Below are 25,494 nucleotides of genomic sequence, written 5' to 3'. Positions count from 1 at the left end.
TCCATAACGATACTATTAAAGAACTTTTGGCATTACATAAAATTAAAATACATTTCACTACAACTGGTCATCATGATTCCAACTCCATAGCTGAAAGAGTTCATTCAACCTTGATTGAACATCTTCGAATACTACGAGAACTTTACCCCGACGAAGATGATTTAATGGATTACGCAATAATAGGGTACAATAATTCTATACACAGTTCTACAAGTTTCACCCCTTTTGAACTTACCTTTGGTCATACAGATTCTAGAAACCCAAACGAAATTTTTATACCCCAAACTTTTTATAATGACTATGTAGACAATCTTCGAACAAAGTTACAATATGTTTATGAAGATGTACAAGAAAAATTAAAAACAAATAAGGAAAAAATTTTACAAAAACGAAATACTAACGGTGATTCGAATAGTGAATTCAAAATTGGTCAAATTTTATACAAGCATAATCCCAAAAAACGAAATAAAAAAGACAAACGTTTCCTAGGTCCTTTCGAAATACTTGACAGAAATCGTGTTGAAATTTCTGGAAAATTACTTAAACATAAAAAACTTAAAGCACATAAAGAAATTGTTCACATAAATGAACTAAAAAAACCTCCCATTTCAGTTTCCTCTTTTGCCTACGACTAGGCACTGCTCATATACAAACCGACTTTTGGACTTTCATACATGTTTATGACATTACAAATATAACTGATCATTTTCTAAATTTAAAGGACCATTATGATAACCTATACGACTATTTTTCAAATCATCCTAGCATGTTCAACTTCACAGAGTACTTTGATAACTCCTACCACATAATTCGAATAATAGAAAATAAAATCACTTTACAAATAGAACAATTGAACCCATTATGGGGAAAATATGCGAAACGATCTCTTTTTGACGGAATTGGCTCAGCAATAAAATTTATAACAGGTAATTTAGATCAAGAAGATGAAATCTGATAATACGAAGCTATTAAAATCTTATCTACTAATCAGAATAATATCAAAACATTACTTACATATCAAATTACATTACTAGAATCATCTATTAAATCATTCGAAAATAATTCCAGAATACTATCCCGCAATCAAGAAATATTGAGCTCACGTATTAATGATTTACAAAAAGAATTAAGGAATATGAGAACAGACATGATAGAAACTTGTTGAAAATTGTGTTGAAAATTGTTTCCCAATTTTCGACCAGTTTTCAAATAATTTATGACATACTCGACAGTATAGAAGTGGCTATAAGCTTCGCAAAAATGAATACTTTCCACAATTCTATAGCAAATCCAAATGAAATACTTTCAGAGATAATATCAGTTAAGAAAAATATTGATGAAAATAACAAGTTTCCATTTGAAACATCGTTGAATAATATTTTATTATATGAAAAAATGATCAAAGTTAAAAGTTATACAATAGTATTACTTTTATATTAGAAGTACCGATGGTAGTTTCTTGAATATAACTACTATCATCTTTACCCCTTACCTACACCTTCAAACCAAAATTTCAAACTCATACTACCCCAATCCAAATTTCTCTTTTTAAATGAGCAAAACTATGCCTCTACGAACTCTGAATGTCAAGAAATAATTAAAGAAGAATTCATCTGCCGAGGACTACAAAGAAGAGTAATATCAAGTAACTCTCCTTGCGAAGTCCAGTTATTGAAATACTCTCAATCTACCTATAATTGCCGAGATATCCCGTCTACCATTAGTGAAGTCAAAATTCAGAAATTAGAAACCGACCATTGGATTGTGATTACCCCGTATAGCGTTATAGTAAAACAAAACTGCAACAAAGACATTACAAACTTTCCTGTGAACGGTAGTTATCTAATAGAACTTAACAACGAATGTGACATTTTAATAAACAACTTTCATCTAAAAACTTTTAAATCCAGAGTGCCTAAATATAAAAACATTGATTTACCCAAATTAAATATTCATACAAAAAATTTTACTACAGATAGTGCTAACCTGAAACCTGTGCATTTGGATTCAATCGATCTTAACGAAATGAACAATGTCATGAGTGCTATTCAAGAAGATAAAAAGTCAGCTGAGAAGATAAACTCGTTACACATTCATTTTCAAAGTATAAGTTTTTATTCAATTTTATTATATCTTATAGTTACAGCCTGCGTTATATACCTAATAATTAGAATAAGAAGAAAGAAGAACCAAACCGAAAGGGAGACAACAAGCGAAGAAGATGTTTTGAAAAATTTTCCTCTAATGCCGAACTCTGGTCCATCCCCATAGATCTCTCTTAGGGTGGAGGAGTTACGTCAATGAACATTGTATATTAAGCTTTATTCTATAACGCCGACGAGGCACTTTGTAAAACATATAAATATTGTAAACCTGTAAATAATTTCGGTCTATCCCATCGCGAAATTTATGAATTTTATTTTTAAAAATATTTATCACAACTTTAAACAAACAGAAATTATGACAAAAGAATACAGATTACAGACTGAGGGAAAAATGTTAATATTCGAGTATTTATCAAGTGTGTGATCGCACTAACGTTTCCAATGGTCCCGGGAATCAAATCATAGGCTAGCAATAGAGATTATATAATTTTTCCATTCCCAGATAGATCCATACATGGTATGGATGTGCTATTTTTCATCTTGTTCTTTTTTGAGAGATCTCGGCTTAGGTCTTAGGTTGGTGGTAGCATCATCGGGAGTTTTTGTTGTCCGTTGATGTATCTAGATTTTTGCTTAAAAATTCCAAGAAGTATGACCGTAATTGCCAAACATAAAGGTGTGGACTCTTGAGGTATTTCTTATGCTGATTTCTTCCATTCGATTTTCTTCTTTTAGGAGTTGGTGAACTTTGTCTAATGGAGTTTTTTATGTTGATTTTTCCTGGTTAAAATATTCTTTCGTTGTTTACCTTTATTTCTGGAAATAGTGAAACTTGTCCTGGAATAATTTCTTTATGGTTCACAATTAGATTTCTCGGCATTTGGAAGCTGCAGCTCGATGAACCTATGAACCTATGAACCTTCTATGAACTACCTACCTCTTACAGATATGAAATCGGTCTTGGAAGATGTAGTTTTGATTTCGCTTTCTTCCGGGAATACTGCGATGTAGTCTGCTGAATGTAGAAATATTTCGTTTTCAACAATTGTTAACAATTACTGGCACTGGTACGCATTTCAGATGAACTTTGGTTCTCAATTGCAGCAATTGGTGGATACATTCTTCGGATTTGCTATTTTCCATAGGCTCATCGCCGGGACAAAAATACAATTGGTGAACCATTTTCACATTCTTTATCTTCGTACTCGTACTGATTGTCAGAAAGGGTTTAGCTGGGATAAAGATCATGACAAATAATAAGAAGATAGAATAAATTCAGATATATGTTCACACATTGGCGTACTATATATTAATGTTTGTGCGTTCTCAAGCATCGACACTTGACTCTTGCCAGCTTTGGCCAAAATTTATCTCTATTAAACAGGCCCCTGGTCTTGAAATTCTGGGTTAACTTTCAATCGGAAGAGGACAGAGTCTTGACACTGCACGGGTAACTTTACTACTCTCTCTTCTCACAGAAGCGAGGCGAATAATACCATCCCTGCCTGGCATTAGTTTGCGAATGCGACTCATACGCCATTGTGTAGGTGGTACATGATCGTCCTTTATTAAAACCAGTTGCTCAACATCAAGGCCTCCGTAGGACTTCTTCCATTCATGTCTCTATTGTAATTCGTCGATATATTTTTCATCTTCATCTTGTCCAAAAGTCCATCAGTTGATACTGGCTCAGTCGACCTTCCTTGAAATTAGTAATTGGAAGTTGTGGTAGTGCTTCCATTGGTCTTCCAAATAGAAAACGAGAGTGCGGGAGACAGGTCAAATCATTGGCATCAGTGATTAAAGAAGTAAGAGGTCGTGAATTCAATGCTGCTTCAATGCGAGTGAGTAACGTTAGAAAATCATAAAAGAACAACTTATCGTACGCTTGAGATGATGTTCTTCACCCCGCTTCTCAAATTACCTCAAAATGAGGTGAATTAGTTGGTATAAAATGCAACTCGATATCTAAGCGAGAAGCTTTGTCGATAATATCTTTGTTATGATTATTTAAAAATGAACTCATTTCCATCATTTTGCGGTATATATATATATATATATATATTGTCACGACGACTTACAAAACGATAAAACTACTGCAAGAAATCATCTAAGCTAAGAGACATGACAATTTCCAAATGTATGTACCGAATACTGAAACAAACGAATGAGGCTATCCAACCAACCTTTGATAACTTTGCAACCGCGACCTCACTATATGGATCTGTTGGTGAAACTCTAACCGACGGTAAATCGCTCATGATCGGTTGAATTTTTGCGCCACTAAATCTGGCACACGTTACGCATTTATTTACAATTTTTCGCGCAAAGTTGCGACCTGCTATAGGCCAAAATGCATGATATAATAATTGCTTATGCATGTATTCAAAGATTAATTTAGTAACGAGATGCTTGGTGCAAAGTAATATAGGATGCTTCTTGGCATAATAAAACTCTTGATAATCTACCACCAACTTTTATCAAACCTTTTCCATCTATGAACAGGTTCAAACTCAAAATGCGACAATTGGAAGAAAGCTCAGAGCCTTTAGTGAGTCTAACATATTCGTCTAAGAATGAATCCCTTTAAGCGATTCTAATGATAAAATAAAGACCTTTAACTTCGTCTAGTATTAGACAAGAACTTAATATTCGATTTTCGGGATTGCACTGACAATTTTTCAATGGTACATGTCTCCATTCAATATTGGAGGTCAGCCTCTGAATGTCTGTTACACGATTGGTTACGAATAGTTGTAATGAATGTTTTCTTTTCTAGCAGTTGAGCCAAAATTAATCCTGCGCATAGCCCTAATTGTGGTATTGTTAAATGTTTAACAGAAACGACCTTCGACGTTGCAGAGCAAATTAGAACATCGTTCTCCTAACTTATTCCGTGATATGACATATACACACGCACCATAACTAGTCGGAAAAACCGTGCAGCGTTATCTCAACTGGATTTTCATAAACAACCTTTCGTTCTATGTTTAAACTGTTTCAGACCTCTAAATTCAAATACCATTCTAACAAGGAGATTCGTATATTGTCAGGAACTGGCTGATCCCAACCTAATTTTTCGCACCATGAATTTTGCAAAATTATTTTACAATGATGACTAAACCTGAAGGATCAAATATTGTAGCAATGCTAGAAAAAATGACACGTTTGGTTTTTAGTTTTTGCGTAACACGAGATTTATTTACTACTCTATGATTGTCTCTAAATTACGTGGATTATTCGAACTCCATTTTCTCAACTAGAACCCACATTTGAGTAAAATCTTGGTGATATTAGAATATATATACTGTGCTTCGTCTTCAGAATCAACAGCATGTTAATAAATCATCGACATATATATCAGTAAGAATTTTGCTTGCAATTAATGGAAATTCGCGTTTGCATTCATTTGCAATTTCGAAATGACAACGTATAGCCGAAAAAACTATTCCGGTGGTTTCGTGTATATACATTATTCATAAAACTATCCTCAGTGGATAATATTTTTTTTCGTTTTAATTTCCTCAACTTCCTTAAATTTTGAAAGTTGTTTCTGTATATCGACGTTTTTCGTTATAGGTTACAACGAGATTTTTTGGCAACTACAACCCTCCAGCAACTATCCAGTCAAGATGTGTATTTTGTAATACTGGGCTAGGCAAACCAATGTTGATTTGTCCTGCACTTAAGAGCTGCCAAAATGCCAAAAAATATCCGCTTCTAGTAGTATATCTATAGGGAAATGAAAATCAGCATCAGCATCTGGTAATTCAGCCACCGTTTTCGTATCATCACTTGTTGCTTCTCCTGTAATATTTATGTTGTGAAGATTATTTCGAAGTTTCAATCTAGGAACCTTCCTCGACTAGTAACGAAAGTTTTACTTTTGTCACTTGCCTCAGCCGGGATGTAATTCAAAATTCTTCTAGCTTTTTTCATTATTATATATTGGCTTAATGACATATGTTGAATTTTGTCGTCAATTCATATATATAGCCGTTTTTCTATTTCATCTATAATATTATTTCTAGATCGGCTAATTCTACTTGCAGAGCTTGACGTAGCTGTAGTTGCCGATGGCAGGATTTTTTTTATTCTTAAGAATTGTCCTTATTGTTGAAAGTGCCAAATTCAATGCAGTACTAATTTTATAATCGACGTTCACCAGAGTCTAATCTTCTAATCACTTGAATTTTAATTTCCAGTTTGATGCTTTTTTGGTTATTTTTTTATCTTGTTTTTAATTTTCACCTATGATAAAAATTATTTTATTAATATATTTATACTTGCAATAATATTAACAATTGTTTAAAATGATTAAAATGCGCCTGTACAGCAACGAACCAAACGAGAAACACAGCTACACTGTTTCGGATATATTGTGTACATATTTGGATCTAGGGCTGAGCACAATTTCGGGGAATCCCCTGGTTAAAATAAAAGAGCGCTAAGCCGAAACAACGTTAAGCGGCGTCTTACTGTATATGTTTTCTATAAACTTGTGTTCAAACAATATATTTAATACTCCTATATTGTTAGTGGAAGCGTGACCCATGAATGTAATTACAAACGGATAAGGGTAAGCCACCTCCCTTCGTATCTTAAAATCGATTAATCATAATGAATTTTGAATCTTTTGAACTTCCTTATTTAAGTAATATGAATATTTTCAAATAATACCATTATTTATGAGTGGCTTCATGCATTGTGGAACTGAGCTATGCTTAACAGTTTAATGAAAAATGTAATGAACATAAAATTATGGAAAAAAATAATTGAAGTTCAAATGTCGAATTATAAATAAACAATTTAGAAACAAATTTCATAAAGACAACAAATGTTTGATGAAATAGTTCATTAGTATTATCCAGTTTCGGAGAAGTTGTTACGGATTACAAAGTAATAGGTTCAAGCATGGAATATAATATTAAATGATGTAACATTCAACAAAATCAATTTATTATATAGATATCACAGCAAAAAAAACAATACACATCACAAGTTTTTAATGTTATAATTGAAAGTTTTGTATATTTTTGCCTAATAAAAATATTCTTTTCAGACATTCCTTTGCCATGGTTATCCAAAATATCCTTTGCCAAAATATGAACATTCATAACTATAACTTATCATCAAATTGCATACAATATGGTTGAATATTTTATTTATCAAACACTGTTTTATTTTTGGTTGTTTAGTTAGTTTTATTTGGTATTTTCGTATAATCAAGGAGTCTCCAAACTACGGCCCGAGGGCCACATCCAGCCCGCGGACAGATTTTGTCCGGCCCGCGGAGAGCTAGCATACTTTAAAACTCCTTTTAGAGAACATATTTTTTATAACAAATTAAATTTAGTTTACTGAAGTATTCTAAATTTATGTTGAATAATTATTAATATGACATCTACATTGATATGGTCATGGGCTAACTACTCATAACATTGTTGTAGGCTTATTGTTATTGTTTTTGTGATAAGTTGAATAAAGGAACACAGAATTGTAATGAGTAAAGACATGTATAATATGCAGAAAATTTAACTTCAGTATATACTAACTAACAAATTATTTTATACATTTTAAATAAAAACATAACTTAAAACAAGCATAATGACATATGAAATACTAATGAGATTCATGTAATTGAGATTTTTCCACTGACAATAGTTTGTGGTTGTGGACTAATTTTACTTGTACCAATTAATAAAAGAGATTTAAGATACTCATCAGTTGATTTAGATCTGTAAACATTTTTTGTGTACTTCATTTTGGATAAGGTCTTCTCACACAAATAAGTAGTACCAAAAACAGAAAACAGCCCACGAGCAAATTTATGCAAATTATCAAATTGTGTTAGTGGAAGACTCTTATAAAATTCCAACAAAGTTGAGTTTTGATATTTGTTCTTAATTATATCACTGCACTGTAGATCAATCATTTCCATTTGAAGTTCCGGAGTTTGAAGTTAAATGTCAGTATCAAAAGGATTCTGAAAAATTTTAATTTGATTTGCATTAGCATCCAAGTCCGAGAAACGAGTATCAAAATTTATTTTCAAAGCACTCAAAGTTTCGATTGCAAAATCGATAGGAAACTCAGTCTCAGTGGTTTGGCTGAATATTTCACATGTTTTAAAATGTGAAAAACATTTACTTCGTAGATGTGATTGAAACAGTATCAACTTCTTCCGGAATGATTTGATATTAGTGTATAAATCAGGAAGATACTGGTTTTCTCCTTGCAATCTCAAATTCAGTTCGTTCACATGTTTTGTCAAATCAACATAGAATGCTAACTTCCACAGCCATGTGTTGTTTTGTAATTCAGTAAGAGGGCGATGCTTTTCATTCAAAAAAATTTCGATCACTGCTCGAAGTTCAAAAAAGCACCGAAGGACTTTCCCACAACTAAGCCAACGTACGGCAGTATGATAAGGTAAGTCATTTTCTCCAATCTCTTCAGTAAATTGTCGGAATTGTCGATGATTCAGCCCAGAAGATCTGATAAAATTAACCTGATAAATAAACCGCGAGTTTAAACAGCTATGAGCAAAAAAGTGCGAAAATTTTGTCAACAATTTCTTTTTTCGCTCAATAACTTTTCAGATTTTTTAGATCGTTCTTTGAGGATTAATTTTATATGTGGATTTTTTGAATTTCACTCATTCCTGTGACTCATGGAGCGCTCCAAAAATGCCGGGGCGCGGCTGTACTCAGCACATTGTGCCAAAAACAAAGATTTGTTATCATTTCATTTTTTTTTTCATTTTTCTTTTCTTTACAGATTTTTCTGAACATTTATATATAATGTATTATTTTTAATCGACTGTGATTTTAATCATTATTGTTCTTCCTCTAATAATCTCTGAGAGGAGTGTACATTTATGGGAATTCTAAGCAGGTAGAAAAGGTCCAAATCGCCGATTGGGGTCAAACGAATATCTGCCAGCTAGTACTATTGTTATTATTATTATATTCTGCCCTTGGAGGCTCAGCTGTTTCTTCTTCCTGAACCTAAAAAAGGAATGGACTTATTGACGTGACACTAAACGGAATAGCGCGAAAGAAGAAATTGGCCACTTCGAACAGAAGAAAAAGAATGACTAGATGACAGACGAAATATTACATCTATTCGAGGAAAGAAGAGAAATTAAGAACAATCCCGAGCGTTATAAAGAGATAGATAGAACTGCCAACAGAAAGATAAAAGAGGCTAAAAAAAATGGCTAGGAGAAAAATGTCAAGAGATAGAAGAACTGGAATGGAGACATGACAGCTTCAATGTACATAAAAGAGTCAAAGAATTTACCTATACTAACAGGAAAAGATAGACTGGAAAGTTGGTAGACAAAAATAACAAGCTCATTATAGACAAGGAAGAGCAGTTGTAGATATGGGAAGCCTACATCAAAAATTTGTTTACTAATGATCATCATGCAATGAACAATCTTGATCTGGATGGACCGAGATAATGAAAAGTGGGGTAATAAAAGCCCTAGAACCAACAAAGGATAGAAAAGCAACAGGATGCTCAATGAGAACAATCTGAATATTGTGTTAAAACTGTTTAATAAGATCTACGATACCGGTCAAATTCCATCCGACAGGACAAATCTACTTTCGTAACACTCCCCAAAAAAGCAAACTACAAAAAGTGTATATCCTTCATAAATATCAATGTTTTAACATCGATATCGAAACCTAAAACATCGATGTTACATCGTTCTTCATGATCGATGTTTTATGAACGATGTTATGCTTCATAATTTAACTATGATCTATTTGCCTATCGTGGCAACTTCGGTACTCAGCGAGCGGTTATTCTCTGAAGCTGGAGCTACAATTTCTCAGGAGAAAAACCGCTTTCTGGGAACCAGGTTGTCAAAGTTATTATTTTCAAATTCTCAATTAAAAAGATAAATACATACTTGTTTCTGTTAAAATAAAATAATGATTATTTTATTTTATGAGCGATGTTGCATCTCTAGCCACACCTTGAAAGTATTCTTAAGAACTAATCATTCCAGAATAAAAACAAAACTAGAAGAGCGTATCGGTCATACACAGTGTGGATTTAGATGCGGCTATGGTATACGGGAGCCCCTCTTTGGGATGTAGGTCTTGATTCAAAAATGCCCATATCAAAAAAATATGTTTATGCTTGCTTTATCGATTACGAGAAAGCATTTGACATTATCAACCACGACAAACTTATAGAACTATTATATCTTTCAAGACTCGACACGGACAAGGATATTCAAATTATAACAAATTTGTATTGGAATGAAACAGCACAAATCCAATATGGAGACATGAAAAGTCAGGACATAGGCATTGCTAGGGGAGTTAGGCAGGGTTGCATTCTATCGCCGTTGCTGCTTAACTTGTACTCACAATAAATATTTATAGATGCACTGGAAAAATGTGATAACGGCATCAAAGTTAACGGTGTACTAATCAACAATCTCCTCTAAGCGGATGATACTGTCTTATTGGCAGATAACGTTGAAGATCTACAGATTATTCTCAATAGAGTAACTACAATAGGCGACAAAGCTGGTCCTAAGATCAACAGAAAGATAACCAGATTTATGATGATTAGTAAGAGAAAAATACAAAATGTGGATCTGTATATAGAATCGGATCCCATTGAGACAGTACACTGCTTCAAATACTTAGGATATACAATAAATGATGAATAGAACCCTGATTTAGAGATTAAGATTAGAATTGCAATGGCAAGATGCTTTATGGTGTGGAAGGGTGGACATCAAAAGTAGCAACAATGTAAAAATTAGAAGCTTTTGAAATTTGGCTGTATAGACGCATTTTAAGAAACCTTGGACTGATAGAGGTACTGGGAAGAATGGCTAAAGGTCTAGAATTGCTTGTAACCATTAAGAAAAGAGAAGCGTCTTACCTAGATCATATATTTTGGAATAAAAAATACGGTTAACTACAGCTTAATGTGGAAGGCAAGATAGCAGGTGGGAAAGGGTTAGGTAGAAAGAGAAAATTCTGGCTGAAAAACCTACGCGAATGGTTCCAAATACCAGAAGTTTCAAATATAATTCAAGCAGCGCAAATAGATGGTCGCTAACCTTCGGTAGAAGACGGCATTGAAAAAAAGCAACCATTTCTCTCAGTTGTGCTACATATTTTGTTATATTATTAAACATTTCTGAAAGTATTTCTAGTTTATCAAATACAATTAAAAGTTTTGTAGCAGGTTTTCTAATTGTAAGTAAAAAAACTCTCGGGGACATTGAAGTGAGAACTGTGAAAGCTGAAGGAGTGAACAATTTACTTGAACGAGCAAAAGTGAAGAATGATTTGGACAATGAACTTTTCTTACAAAGTGTTTCTGAAGTTACTGTACATACTCTGTGTTACCATTTTTATTGCGATAGTCGAACGGATCATGTTGTGAAACAGGTTTTGATTTTTCAAGCAATTGCATCATATGCGGCGAAGAATTCGGAAAATTAAAGTCATTTGCTTCAAAGCCCACACAGGATTTTATGTCAAGTACTTCATGAAGAAACGAAAAAAGTATTTTGGACTTGATTTTGAAACTTTCTGACGATGAAGCAGAGGCCATTGTAGATCGCATATATGACGTCCCTAGCTTGGTCGAGGCTGGAGCTAGATATCATGGAGATTGCAGTAAACAATTGTACTTCAAAAAAGGGTGGGGCGAAAACTGATGAACGTAAAAATAACATCGTCAGTGCTATAGAGGATATTTATACTTAATTGCATGACAATAGTGAAGAGTGTCAATTTTCAATGACAGATCTAAGATCTAAGATTACATTCCTCAGAGACGTACGATCATAGAACGATTATAGGCTAAATATTAATATAACATTACATTTTTTAATGAAAATGGACAAAATAGCATTGTTTGCTTCAAAGGTTTTATATGTGGAAAAACATTTCATAAAAATGATAAGCGTGAAGAGTCATAAAGTCAGAGATTCTAGATATTCGTTCACAGCGTTATGAATCTAACCAATACCCACCTTCAAATAATTTTTTGAAGGACATTCATTCTTTTATTCCAGAAAGTTCATCTGCTTTATTATCAAGGATCATAACCAAACGTTAGTCCTTGGTTGCAGCGCAAAGAAAATGTACATCAATTGCTCACGCTAATATTGCTGCAACTCGACCTTCTTCGTTTATTTCACCTGTGCTACTTAGAGCTGGATCTTTTTTATATAAAAAATATGGTTCCAGTAATCTCATTAACGTTCTTTTTCATTAGGCTTCTCTGCATCTTATAATTCTATATCATTGTTTGAAGATTCTTGTGCCCTTCGCCTAGCGCCTAATGTTTAACCTCATGCCTTCTCACTGTTTGTTTTTGACAATGCAGATATCAACAGCAACACTTTTCATGCAATGGGTGATATTCAATGTATTACAACTCTAACAGTATTAAAGCTGATAGTAGTTTACCACGTGTTTCTAGAAGAACACCAACTTCAGCAAAAGCTACTTTGGGATTAATTCCTCTTACATCCTACTCGAAAGAAATTAACCATACAGCCACTTAATGTGGCTGTATGGTTAATGGTCTGGCGCTCTAAACATCGGTGTTTGGAATAGCTTTTTGATTGAAGCAACTGCTGAAAAATCCTTTCAAAGGAGTGAAATTGTTTTTTTTGCTATTTATAAACGCTCCTCCATCAGATTATGACACAATTTTAACATCACTTCTGCTTGTGATTGAAAAATGTAAAGCTTCCAATCAAAAAACGTGTAACGTGACATTTAATCAACCGCTGTATTGGAAAGCACGACGGGACATAACTTGCAAATCGAAAATCCTCTGTTGAGTGCTACGAAAATCACTATCGAAATATCGAAATATCTCCTGTCGTCATCAATCCTCTACTTTTATTGCAACGGATGCGTATTTCAAAAGAAGCAGTTGGCTATATCAAACAATATCTATCATAAGAATTGGCACGTTTTCCATTAGCATTATTCGCTGAAGATGGTATGAGGAAAGGTACCAAGTCGTCTATGTTTAATGCTTTCACACCGCTAGACCAATCCTTTGAAGATATGAACAGAAGTGATTTGGGATCGAAATTCGTCAGTAAACAACATTCTTGACAAATATGTTAATTATGTGCAAGAACATTATCGACTATCTGTAACGATAATATTTGATGGTTACTCCGAAAAGCCTGATAACGCTGAAAAAATTTCTTAGGAATAAAAAAAAAAACAAATCGAACTTAATCTTCTCAAAACTGCTTTTTCAGAGGCGGGTTTTCATGCCAACCAAGCTTTATCAGCTGCAGATTCACTCATCGTCTCTTCTACGCTTATTATTTCTTGTGATTCTGTGATTATTGTAGCAGAGAACATTGATATTCTCGTGTTGTTACTGTGTAGTATTCTGTTGTTATTTTCAGAGGGTTTGGGCTCTTTGTTGAGAGAAGATAAAGATGAAGAAATGATACTTGTTTTGATTAAAAAAACTCTTGCTGAACAATCGTCAGATTGTTGCTCAATACTTAAAAATTCTTAAAATTACAAATTGGAACATGTTTTCCTGTCACAATTTTTGTGTCATACTATCACTGTCACTTGAACATATCTAAGAGTGCTTATCGCCAACTTAACTAAAAAATTAATATAAACATGGTTACCAACTTTGACTTTATATAAAACAAATTAGTGTGGGATAGGGATAGGTCGGGTCAGCTGCCAATTTAATCAATTCACAACACTCCTCCTTGATCAATTTACAGCGGAGCGTTTAAAAGATTCTTCTGTTCAGTGATTTGATGAGAATGTCTGCAATCCGCTTGCTGCACTCGACGTGTTTCAGTGTCACAGTGTTGCCGACGTGTTACTGGATTTACTTTCGTGGTATCACAATGTGTTTCTTTCCTCTGGTCGTCTTTCCTTCGTGTTCGTTTTGTAACATGTGTATAACTGATATTTTGTCGACCTTCAAGGTGATCGGCTGATTAACTTCCAGAATACCAAGTTCCAGTAAGATTCGTTTGAGCACACACAAAGGTCAATCACTGACACCGCGGCTCGGTACTCGTCTTCTGCAATTGAAGTCGCTACCAGACGCTGTTTCTGTGAGTACCAGATTACTGGTCCTCCTATCATCACTAACACTCCACTTGTCGACTGTCCTGTCTCAGAGTTTCCTCCAAAGTTTGAATCGGTGTATGTCACCAGTTCTTTGTCTCCTCCGAAGTGAATTCCTGCTGCACTGTTCCTCTCAAGTACTGAAACACTCGTTTCACCATCACCTGATGACTTTTCATGGGCTTGTTGCAGAATCGACTCAGGTAGTTCACGACGAAGCTGATGTCTTGCCTGGTGATTCTAGCTAAGTACAGCAAACTTCCTATTACTTCGCGATAGTTGTTGTTCGCCGGTAGTGGCTCGTCGTTTTTGAAGTCTGTCTTATTGGTGATCATCCCTTGCGCAATCGGTGTGGATGCTGGGTTGCACTGCTGCTCGAGTTTCATCTTTCTCAAAATTTTCTGTAACGAGGCTGATTTCTTCCTCATCTTTCCCAGCAACCAATCTATCATCCACGAAGAATGAAATCATAATACTCTTGTTCTTGTTTTAGTAGATACATGGATCGTCATCTGTGTTGATCAGGCCTATCTTTTTTTCAAAGTTCGACGATCTCGCAAAATTCTCCTTCCTGGCTCTTCTGCTGGCTGTGGTGTCCCATTCTCGTTGTCGCTTGGCTCCTCGGCGCTTTCTCCAGTCCCCCAGTTCTCGCCTTCTTCGTCTGACTCGCTATTGCTTTCTTCTTGCTTATCCTCTACGCTCTCTGGTGTTGGTGTCTCAAGTTCATTGCCTTGCTTTAGTCACACCTTTTCCTCGTCGAAGGTCACATTGTCTGAGCTAACTACATCACTCTTTTCCGTCAGATAAATCCTGTAGCAGGGCGAATCAATGTCATAGCCAATCAGAATTCTCTTTTCTGATTTTCTATCAACCTTGCCTCTCTTATGTGCTTGCGTCCACACATACTCTTGCTAACTAAATTAAAAATTAATATAAACATGGTAACCAACTTTGACTCTATATAAAACAAAATAGTGTGTGATAGGGATAGGTCTAGGTCTGGTCAGCAGTCAATTTGATCAATTTTCAACATATTCACTACCAGACGCGTCAAAATTTCCGGTTATTGATTCAAATATACCACCAATATTTAATCCTTTCTTCTGTCTTTTCACGACAAAAGATATTTCACTATATCTTCCACCGATAGATTTCGCGATTTGTTGCAATAATGCCAAATTTGATTTAACTTCGGATCGAAAGGACGTTATCATGGAGTAATTTGAACTAAAGGTATTTTGAATTGTATCTAAAACTCTATTGTTTCAAAAATGTTTCACCTCGTATACTGATTGTGGTTTTTGTGTGGTCTCTGTTCAATAAGCGTTACTATTAATTACTATTAAAACATATCGAGATGGGTTTGGTTTTGACCAACCGTAGGATAAGTAAATGGTCTTGGTTCTATTCGCGGCGAAAAAACTAAACAGTGACAAGCAGATATGCCCGTTATTTCTTATTTCTTTCTATTGTGAATTAATACTTCATACTTCATTACTTGATTGTAACCATTTTGTGTTCACTCTATTTTGAATACCATCAAGCGTTAATGCATAAAATAATATATGTATAAAGCTCTTTAATTTACTAGCCTCGAATCATATCAGAACAAATATATTTTACACTGAAAAAGCTGTTCGGCAAGGATTGCTTAGTATGGCTTTTACAAATACTTTTGGGTACAATGTCATTTCCTATTATAAAAGTTGTTAGTTCCTTTCCTATTATCTTCTCCATAACTTTACACTGATGAAAAGTCAAACTAATCGGTCTATAGATTGACGCTAGATCTTTGTCTTCTTTCATGAATATAGGGATTACAGTTGCTTGGCGCCACAATCAGGAATTCTCCCAGTTTCCATACACTCCTTGAAAATTTCTCTCAGTGTTGATGTTATAGAATTCACACAGCGTTTTAAAAATATTGAAGGAAAATGGTCTAGGCCTGGGCAGGAATGTTTTTTCAAGTTATTAATGGCTTCTTCTACTTTCGCATGAGTGAAATTTATGGTAATAATGCTGGGAATTACTCTTGTATTGTCAGGCAAACTAAGCAATGCATTAAGATTCTTGTTTTCAGTAAATGTTTGCTCGAATTGGTCTGAAAATGCTTCAGCTACTTGTTCGCAATCACTTACCACTTTTCCTGTGACTGGATCTTTTAATGTTATGGGAGTTACCTTGGACATCAGGTTTCAGTTTACGTATTTGAAAATCTGTTTTTGGGAACTTTCAAGCACCGGCCTATTTTCATAGTTTCTTCTTGCATAATTCATTTTACTTTTCACCAGATTGTTTTGTTGTTGATATGCAGGATGGAATTCAGGTTTACCACTTTTCACGTACTTGTCCTAAAGTTTTCTTTTTAGATCTATTTCTTTAAACAAGCTCTTTTTTCTATTCTGTTTGTATAATTACTAAGAGCTTTAACTTGGGTTTTGGCAGTTATAATTCCATGATCACTCCTTCCCAGCGGTGGGTGACATTGGATATCAAAAACTGTTTTTTTATGGTTTACAATAAACAGGTCAAGTAGTGACTTTTCAGCGTTTCTAGACTTAGTTGGATAGTTTATCATTTGATGACAATTCACTTCGGTGTAAAAATTTAGAAAATCTTGGGTTGCATTATCTTGCCTACGTAGAGTAAGGTCAGTCCATTTTAGTTCAGGTCAATGGAAGTCTCCATATGTATAGGTGGGTATGTCTGTATATACAACATAGCTGTATTTTAATGTCATGTATTTGCACTTCTAGGAAAAATGAGTCTATTGAACTCTGTATATCATATTTGCTTACCGCGTTGGCTTCCAACACATGGTCGCAGAGGATTTGAAGCGATTCCTACACGTCGCGGAAGGTGGATTGATCTTAAAATTAATTTTTAATTACCAGGTAAAATATTTACTACGAATCGTAGTATTTGATTCCCAGCGTCTTGCTGGGAGCTGAGACTGCTCTTCAAGTTTCTCTAATTGATCAAACTTCTTCAGTAAGACGGTTGTCTTCCTCGAGTGTTCTTGATATGGGTAGGGATACTATACTGCAAGCCAGCTAGTAATTTTCCGGCAGAGTGAACAAATCTTGTTGTTTTGTAATGACTCCATATCTATCATTGCCGGTATTCTTTTCGCAACTGATTCACTCCTTCTTGTAGGTCGTGGTCTCCTTCAAATGGCTCTAGTTGTTTTTGATGGACTACTTTTGGTTTGCCATTGTCATAATTTTCGTAATTATATAGAAATTCTTCTCGTAGGGTTGTACAGCCATACTTTTTACCCCTGTTTAAAACCATCGTCTGTGGCTTCCGTGTCGTATCGTTTTGACATTCTGTCGTTGGAAACTTGAAGATTCGAGCGAACCAATTAGTATATGTATTCCATTCTCCTTCTCAATTGGATCTTATAATCTTCTTTCGGTAGGTCTTCTCCATGTCGATAACCAAATTCTTCTGTCACAAGGAAGCTTCAATTTAATCCAAACAGAATTTTCGCAGGTATTACACCGGTGGACTCATTAATAGCCGATCGATAAACCATGGCAAATAGAGATAGATTCTGATCTAATCTCTTTGGTGGCTAGAAACTACTTTTGACAGATATCTGCTAATGGTCCTGTAGCTCTTGAAACTACAACTTCCTTGGATTCGGCTTTGTTAGAGAGGAAGCAATCTACTAGGAACGGTCGTCTAGATAGGGAGTGGTATTTCGATGGCTGACACCAGCTCGATGTTGAATATCAAAGTTTTATTCTTGAAGGCGTTCAATCCTTCCAGCGATCTGGCATCAACTGCATCAATCATTTGAGTGCTACATAGTCAGTCCGGATAAGGAACTTTCTTCCATAAAGATACTGGTAAAAGTGTTGCACGGACTTTGTCTGTACTTAGTGATTCGCCCTCGTAGTTAATTCAAATGCAGTCTAGTTTTGGTTGCCTAATAGTAGGCGACAAATGATTTTAATGAATATATGGCAGGAAGGAAGAATGCGTCGTGAACGAACATGCATGTGAAGAGACATTGCTTTCTTTGATACATAACCGTATTGTTTTGTTATATATAAATCACGTTCAATTAAATAAAGTATTTTGTTTCCTCAAACGGTGAATCACTACAACCATCATACCGTAATTTACATACTTCACTACCATCAAAAGCTCTCTTCTCGTGACGCAGTAGTTCCGTTCCGTTCGAGAGAACTTCACTAAAGTATCCCAGCACTCTTCCTTTCCCTTTTTAGATCAATGAGAGCACTCCTTCAATCCCTACGGTGCTTGCATCCGTTTCAATAATAAAGTCCCTCTTTGGTAGTGGAGATTGGCACTGTGGTTGATTATTTCTGCAAGGTCTCGAACGCCGTTTGACAGTCTTCGTTCCAGTGTTAAGCTCTAGCTTCTTCTGTCAGTCGAATTATTGGTTTGGCAATATATACGAATTGTATATACGGTTGTTTGTAGCTATCGCTGTATGGAGACATTTTCTCTGGGTCCAGTGCCACTCGTTCGTTGCTCACTATATGGCCTAGATAATGGAATCGATTTTGGAATAACAGGCACTAAATTCTCTCAACAATAAACAGTCTCCCGCAAAAATTAATTCCAGCGGAAAAATTTCCTTGGCGGGAATCTTCACATTCATTACTTGACTACTAAACTAAAGAGTGGGTTGCAAGGAATTATCATACAATATCGGTGTGGAGTTGGTAGTCTCCCATCGGACGCCTCCCCAGGGGGCAGATAGAGGAACGCCTCCCAGATATTGGTGGTACCGGAAAAATTATATAATTGGGGCGGTCCAAATACTAACATGTTGCAGAGCAGTAGCTGCAACATTACTGATATGAGCTCATTGAAGAATAGTTTCTCTAAGGACTTATACGCAGAAACCTTCGGGCGACCATCAGATGAAAAAAACCGGCTGTAACACAACAGGAAAGGCAACGGGAAACTACTCCATAAATTTTTCGAAGTGTAGTTAGCATGGCGCAAACTAAAACCGACGAAAATATTACTGATCATGGACTTCGGAAACCAAGATCCGGCAAGAAAGGAAATGCAATACCAGACTGTGGGACTTCCTCGATCGTTATCGCACGAAAACCCTACAAATTAGATCATAAAACAACAATCCTTAAGATTTCCGAGAGTATAATTAGATTGGGTACGTGGAATGCTCATCAAATGATAAACTTCAGTTTAGAAACGCTGAAAAGTCGCTACTTAACCTGTTTATTGTAAACCATAAAAAACAGTTTTGATATCCAATGTCACCCACCACTGGGAAAGAGTGATCATAGAATTATAATTGCCAAAACTCAAGTTAAAGTTCTTAGTAAATATACCAAAAGAATATAAAAATATAAAAATTTTGGATTTTGAATAGTACTTGAATAGATTTTACTACAACAAAAGTTACGATAAAGATCTTACTATACAAAAGTCGTGAAAAACATGTAGTTTGTTATTTTATAATATCTCATCTACTGATTAAGCATGTCGGTCGGCTACCGTCTTCTGTTTCCTTATGCTTACATTTCTATATATTATAACAGACTTGCATTTCATGTGACTTCTCCAGATATGAACAGACTTAAAACCTAGCAATAGAATTGTTCGTACTACTGAGGAAAATAAAAGTGAACCACAGCAAACCCTGGATTACACCAGTTTGTTCAAAAAAATAGATCTAAAAAGAAAACTTTGGAAAAAGTACGTGAAAAGTGGTAAACCTGAATTCTATCCTGCATATCAACAACAGAACGATCTGGTGAAAACTAAAATGGATTATGCAAGAAGAAATTATGAAAATGGGCTAGTGCTTGAAAGTTCCCAAAAACAGATTTTCAAATACGTAAACCGAAACCTGATGTCCAAGGTAAGTCCCATAACATTAAAAGATCCAGTCACAGGAAAAGTGGTGATTGCGAACAAGTAGCTGAAGCATTTGCAGACCAATTTGAACAGACATTTACTAAAAACAAGAATCTTAAAGCATTGCCTAGTTTGCCTGACATTACAAGAGTAATTCCCAGCATTATTACCATAAATTTCACTCATGCGAAAGTAAAGTACAAATCAGCTAAGAAAAGGCCAGATGCGTCATAACTGACAAAGTCCGCAATAGTTTCCTTCTCTCTTAGGCCCATCCCATTTATGTGACAGTGGCGTTTTTTTACGATTGTTCGGTATTTTTAATATTGAAATGCAAGTTCTAAATAGACTGGCAACGCTACACATCTGCTGCATGTGCATCTTCAGAATTCGAAGGGAAGTCGTCGCGTAACCATGGATGTCTTACCATTGCGAGTCCCTCTTTGATGTTGCCAAGCCTTTACTTAGGAAAGAAAGTACGGTAATATTATAAATAATTTGCGCTTATGGTCAGATGCATAACCGACCGAACATCGGACATTCAACATTTAGTATTGTTCGTTGTTCAGTGTGATTTATTGTGTTCGGTGTTATTTTTTGTCTGTGTATAGTTTATTCTACAGATAGCACTGTTTTTGAACATTAGGGGCATAATCGTTTTAAATAATGTCCGCAAAAAAAGTTGGAAAGCAAGGTCTTATTATACGAAGCCAAGGACGAGACAACATAAGCAATATTATTAATTTCATGAAAAAAGAGGCAGATGAAGGAGTTACTATTCCTTTGAAAAATTACAGGTATGTAGCAAGATTGAATTCGAGAAGTAGGTTGACACATTTTTATACAGGCACCTACTTATTGAGTGTCATATTTTAAATTAGACTATTAACATATTTTGATATTTCAGGGAAAGAGTACTAGCCGCTACTGGGGTGTCAAGGTCTACTTTTCAGAAGATATCAAAAGAAGCTCAAAAAGTTGAGTGGGGAGGGCCAAGCACATCTTTTCATTCGCCGAAAAAAATACGTAACACTAAAAAAAGAAAGCTGGGTCGTATCTCGCCAGATGAGATATATCTATAAGAGAAATTATCTACGATTTTTATGTACTGGAGAAGATACTTCCTTCGTTAAAGTTTAAAATTTAAAAGAGCAAACGTGCAATGCTAAGTTATGATGAAATAATTTCATCATAACATTGAAATTACAGGTGTTTTGCAGAAAATTAATGACCGGCAAATCTTGACAGAAGCAATAAGTGTAAGCAGCTTGAATCGGCTCCTTAAAAAAATTGGTTTCTGGTAATAATTGTGATTTTAAGTTGTCCATTATTACGATAATTACGATAATAGAAACCTTGGTGTCTATCACAGTGATTTTTTTCTGTAGATGGCAGAAAATGCCAGACCGAAGAAAAATTTTATGTGAATCACACGACATTCGCCTGAAACTAACTACCTAAAGAAGCTGATACAATACCGTAACGAAGGCCGCAATATATGTTATACTGATGAAACTTACATATACAGCAGCCATGTTAAAGACAAGGACTGGTACGATGAGATTCTAAAAGGAATCAAGAAGCCAATTTCTAAAGGCCAACGGCTGATTATAATACATACTGCTGAAGAAAAAGGATTCGTAAAAACGGATTACTTATATTTAAATCAGGTAAGTTTGAATACTTGTATTTTTTTAAAATAGAATTAGTGATGGCTAAAATATCGATATTTCGGCATATCGTATACCGAAAATTATGAATATTAATGTCAATATCTATATTCAGATTCCAGTGCCGACCAGCCTTAGCCAGAATAGAAAAAATATTTTTTTGTACAATTGCATTTAAATTGCGATAAACCATAGCACTTACCACCTACTTGTCATATACCAATAGAATTATAATTTACTTTCCATATATACTTGTTTGTTTTTGCACGTAAAAAAACTGGTGATTACCATAAAGACATGAATAATCAAAATTTCATGACATGGGTTCAAAAGCAATTGTTGCCGAATCTGCCTGAAAGGTCCGTCCTCATAATAGACAAAGCAGCATACCATAATGTACCAATAAAAAAAATATTACGACAGCTTCTAAGAAAGAAGAAATGTTAAACTGGCTAACAGAAAATGGATTACCAACAGACACCAAATTAACAAAACCGGAACTATACTGCATTTTTCAAGAAAATAAATTTCGGTTCCCCATAAAGTACAACCTAGACGAACTGTTACAAAAAACATGGGCACCGTGTACTACGTTTACCTCCTTATCATCCAGAACTGAACCCAATCGAAAAAATCTGGGCATTAGTAAAAATTGGGTAGATACGCACAATACAACATTTAAACTGTCCGATACGGAGGCACTCGCTAGTCAAAAATTTGAGGAGGTATCGGAACAAGAGTAGTATAATATTTGACAACATGTTAAAAAATATGAGAATGACCTTATACAAAAAGAGCAAATCTTAGACCACACTCTAGATCACTTAATATTTACAGTAAATACGGGTTCATCGGAAGAAAGTGAAGACAAAAACAGCGAGGTTACTGATAGTTCATTAGAGGATGAACTAGGATGCTCTAGTTTCTGATAGCGAATAATGTTTTTTTTAATTAACGACATAGATAGAATATTACACTCAACATGTGCAAAAACTGCGTTTATTATAAACATACTATGCATACCAAACCTCTATGCAATAAACAGTTGCTATTTCTATAAGATACTGTATATATATATATATATATATATATATATATATATATATATATATATATATATATATATATATATATATATATATATATATATATATAATTAACTAAGTAATATCCTACTGTAATATATTTTTAAATCTTTAAAATATATTTTTTTTTGTATTTTTTAATATAATAAATGTTATGTTGGGAACTGCATTAATTTTTACGCCACTGTATATCAGTCTGAAGCGACAGAGAGGGAATATTTTAAAGTGAGGCAGACGATAACTAGTCGATGACGCCTATAGCGTTTTCTTAGTTGATTCGTACTTTAGAAGAAGCCATTAATAACTTGAAAAAACATTCCTGCCCAGGCCTAGACCAAATTCCTTCAATATTTTTAAAACGCTGTGTGAATTCTATAACATCAACACTGAGAGAAATTTTCAAGGAGTGTATGGAAACTGGGAGAATTCCTGATTGTGGCGCCAAGCAACTGTAATCCCTATATTCATGAAAGAAGACAAAGATCTAGCATCAATCTATAGACCGATTAGTTTGACTTTTCATCAGTGTAAAGTTATGGAGAAGATAATAGGAAAGGAACTAACAACTTTATGACTTATGACAATGGAGATGCTACGGATGTCATATACCTGGGCTTCATAGATTATTGTTACACAGACTAGAGCATCTTGGAATATGAGGGAATATTTTTCCATCCTAGGGAGTTCCAAGTGAAAGTGAATGGTACTTTGTCAACCAAGCACGAGGTTCTTAGTGGAGTACCTCAAGGGTCTGTTCTTGGTCTCCTTCTCTTTGTGATCTACATTATTGATCTTGCCGTGAACATTAAAACAAATATATCATTCTTTGCTGATGATGCCAAATCTGCTTTTGAGCGGCAGTTACTCCAAGATGACTTACACACAGTAGAGGAATGGACAAACATCTGGAAATTGAGGCTCAATGAAACAAAATGTAGTGTCCTACACATTGGTTCAAACAATACCAGAAGAACTTATACACTAAAAGGTGTGGATATTATTACAGTTGATCAGCAATGTGATCTTGGAGTCATAGTGACCGAAAACCTAAAATGGGATGTACATATTAACCAAATAGTCAAGAAAGCCAATTCATCCACTTATATGGTACAAAAAGCTTTTAAGGATCACTCAGTTGAGATGATGAGACTTCTTTATAAAACGTATATAAGGCCAAAACTTGAATTTGCGCATTCAGTGTGGAATCCATATTTTGTGCAGCATTTAGAACGAGTTCAGCCAAGGGTTACTAAAATACCTCCCCCGCTGAAAGATTTATGCTATGAAGAACGCCTAAGAATATTTGCCCTACCCACTCTTAGAGAATGTCGCGCATATCTACACTTGCGACTTGGACATTTTCCATATGAATACAAAACAACAGCTAAGAGGGCATTCAAGAAAACTATCTAAGGAATGAAACTGCAAGTTGCCCCGGAAGAACTTTTTGACAAATCGTATAGTATGTATGTGGAGTGCATTAGAAGAAGAGACAGTGACTGCTACAAATACAAATATTTTCAAGAACAGATTTGATGCTGGACTGCTGCTACAAATAATCAAATTGTGCACAACCTTTAGTATACTAAAAAGTGTGAGCAGTATTCTGAAAATCTTTCATTTTCAAATTAATGAAACAATAGCTTCGTAGGTCAAACAATAATAATAATAATGATAATAATAATAATAATAACAATAATAATAATAATAAAAATAATAATAACAATAATAATAATAATAACACAAATTATGATAATAATACTGGTCAACAGTGGTTTTGGTGCCGAAGATTTTGGAGGTAATTACTTATGAGTTTGATGCCCTGAATTCAAATATGCTATTAGTTTTTGCCTATCAACTCGAATTTTTAAGATATCAACATTTTTGTGAATTATACATTACACTATTTCAGAAGAAAAACTATGGTTCAAAGAAACAAATTAAACAAGGAATTTTTATTATATTACTCAGATATTACATATAATATTTATTTTCACAATAGAAAACAGAGAAAGTCATCATTTAAACCAATTGCCCACTAAACATTTCGGAAACTTTTTTTGCGTATTATTCTTGAATGTATTTTAGAACAATCCCGTTTTAAAGCCCAGCAGTAATCTGCCATATGTGAGTATCCCATCTTCCTTGATAGCGATCCTCTATACATTTTATATCTTGGTGAAATCTTTCACCTTGCTCCTCACTAATTTCGCCTAAATTATCAGGAAAACGGTCTAAGTGGCTGTGTAAATAGTGCACCTTAATGCTCATGCTACACCCAAGTGATCTGAAATTATTCAGCATCTTATTAACTAATTCAACATAGTTTTCAGCTTTGTGTTTACTGAACAATCATTTTCTTTCTCAAATACTTATTATGTAAACCCAATTTTCCCATACATCATTGTTAAATGTCAATATATACCTCAATGTAGGTTTTCAATATATATTTGATTTATTTCCATGTACTCCAAATCATTTCTATGGGATTAAGCACATAATAATACGGGAGCAGTCAATGTAGAATATGTCCATAAATCTTGCAAATGCTGTCAATAATAAATAATTGTTTCAAATTTTAACTTTTATAAATCAAAGCCTCTTTCAAAACAAATTAATTGTTGATGTATTTGAGATGTTTCTT

General features: G+C 34.6%; 1 protein-coding gene across 5 annotated transcripts in view; it reads left to right on the top strand.

Moving 5' to 3' along the window:
- The window catches only part of LOC130892792 (uncharacterized), a 117,779-nt gene that overhangs the window by 11,415 nt on the left and 80,870 nt on the right, over window positions 1-25,494 (top strand). For 3 of the 5 annotated variants that reach the window (XR_009059099.1, XR_009059100.1, XM_057798415.1), the window contains exon 1: window positions 14,144-21,765. The exons of the other annotated variants lie outside the window; for them this stretch is intronic. The gene's annotated coding sequence lies outside the window, so the exon portion shown is untranslated. Of the gene's footprint in view, window positions 1-14,143; window positions 21,766-25,494 lie in introns of those variants that run through there. 5 annotated transcript variants of the gene reach the window in all.

Source organism: Diorhabda carinulata, chromosome 4 (assembly GCF_026250575.1).
Source record: "Diorhabda carinulata isolate Delta chromosome 4, icDioCari1.1, whole genome shotgun sequence".
NCBI classification, from domain to species: Eukaryota; Metazoa; Arthropoda; class Insecta; order Coleoptera; family Chrysomelidae; genus Diorhabda; species Diorhabda carinulata.
The sequence above is the reverse complement of the archived record's forward strand: the minus strand, read 5'-3'. Positions and strand labels throughout refer to the sequence as shown.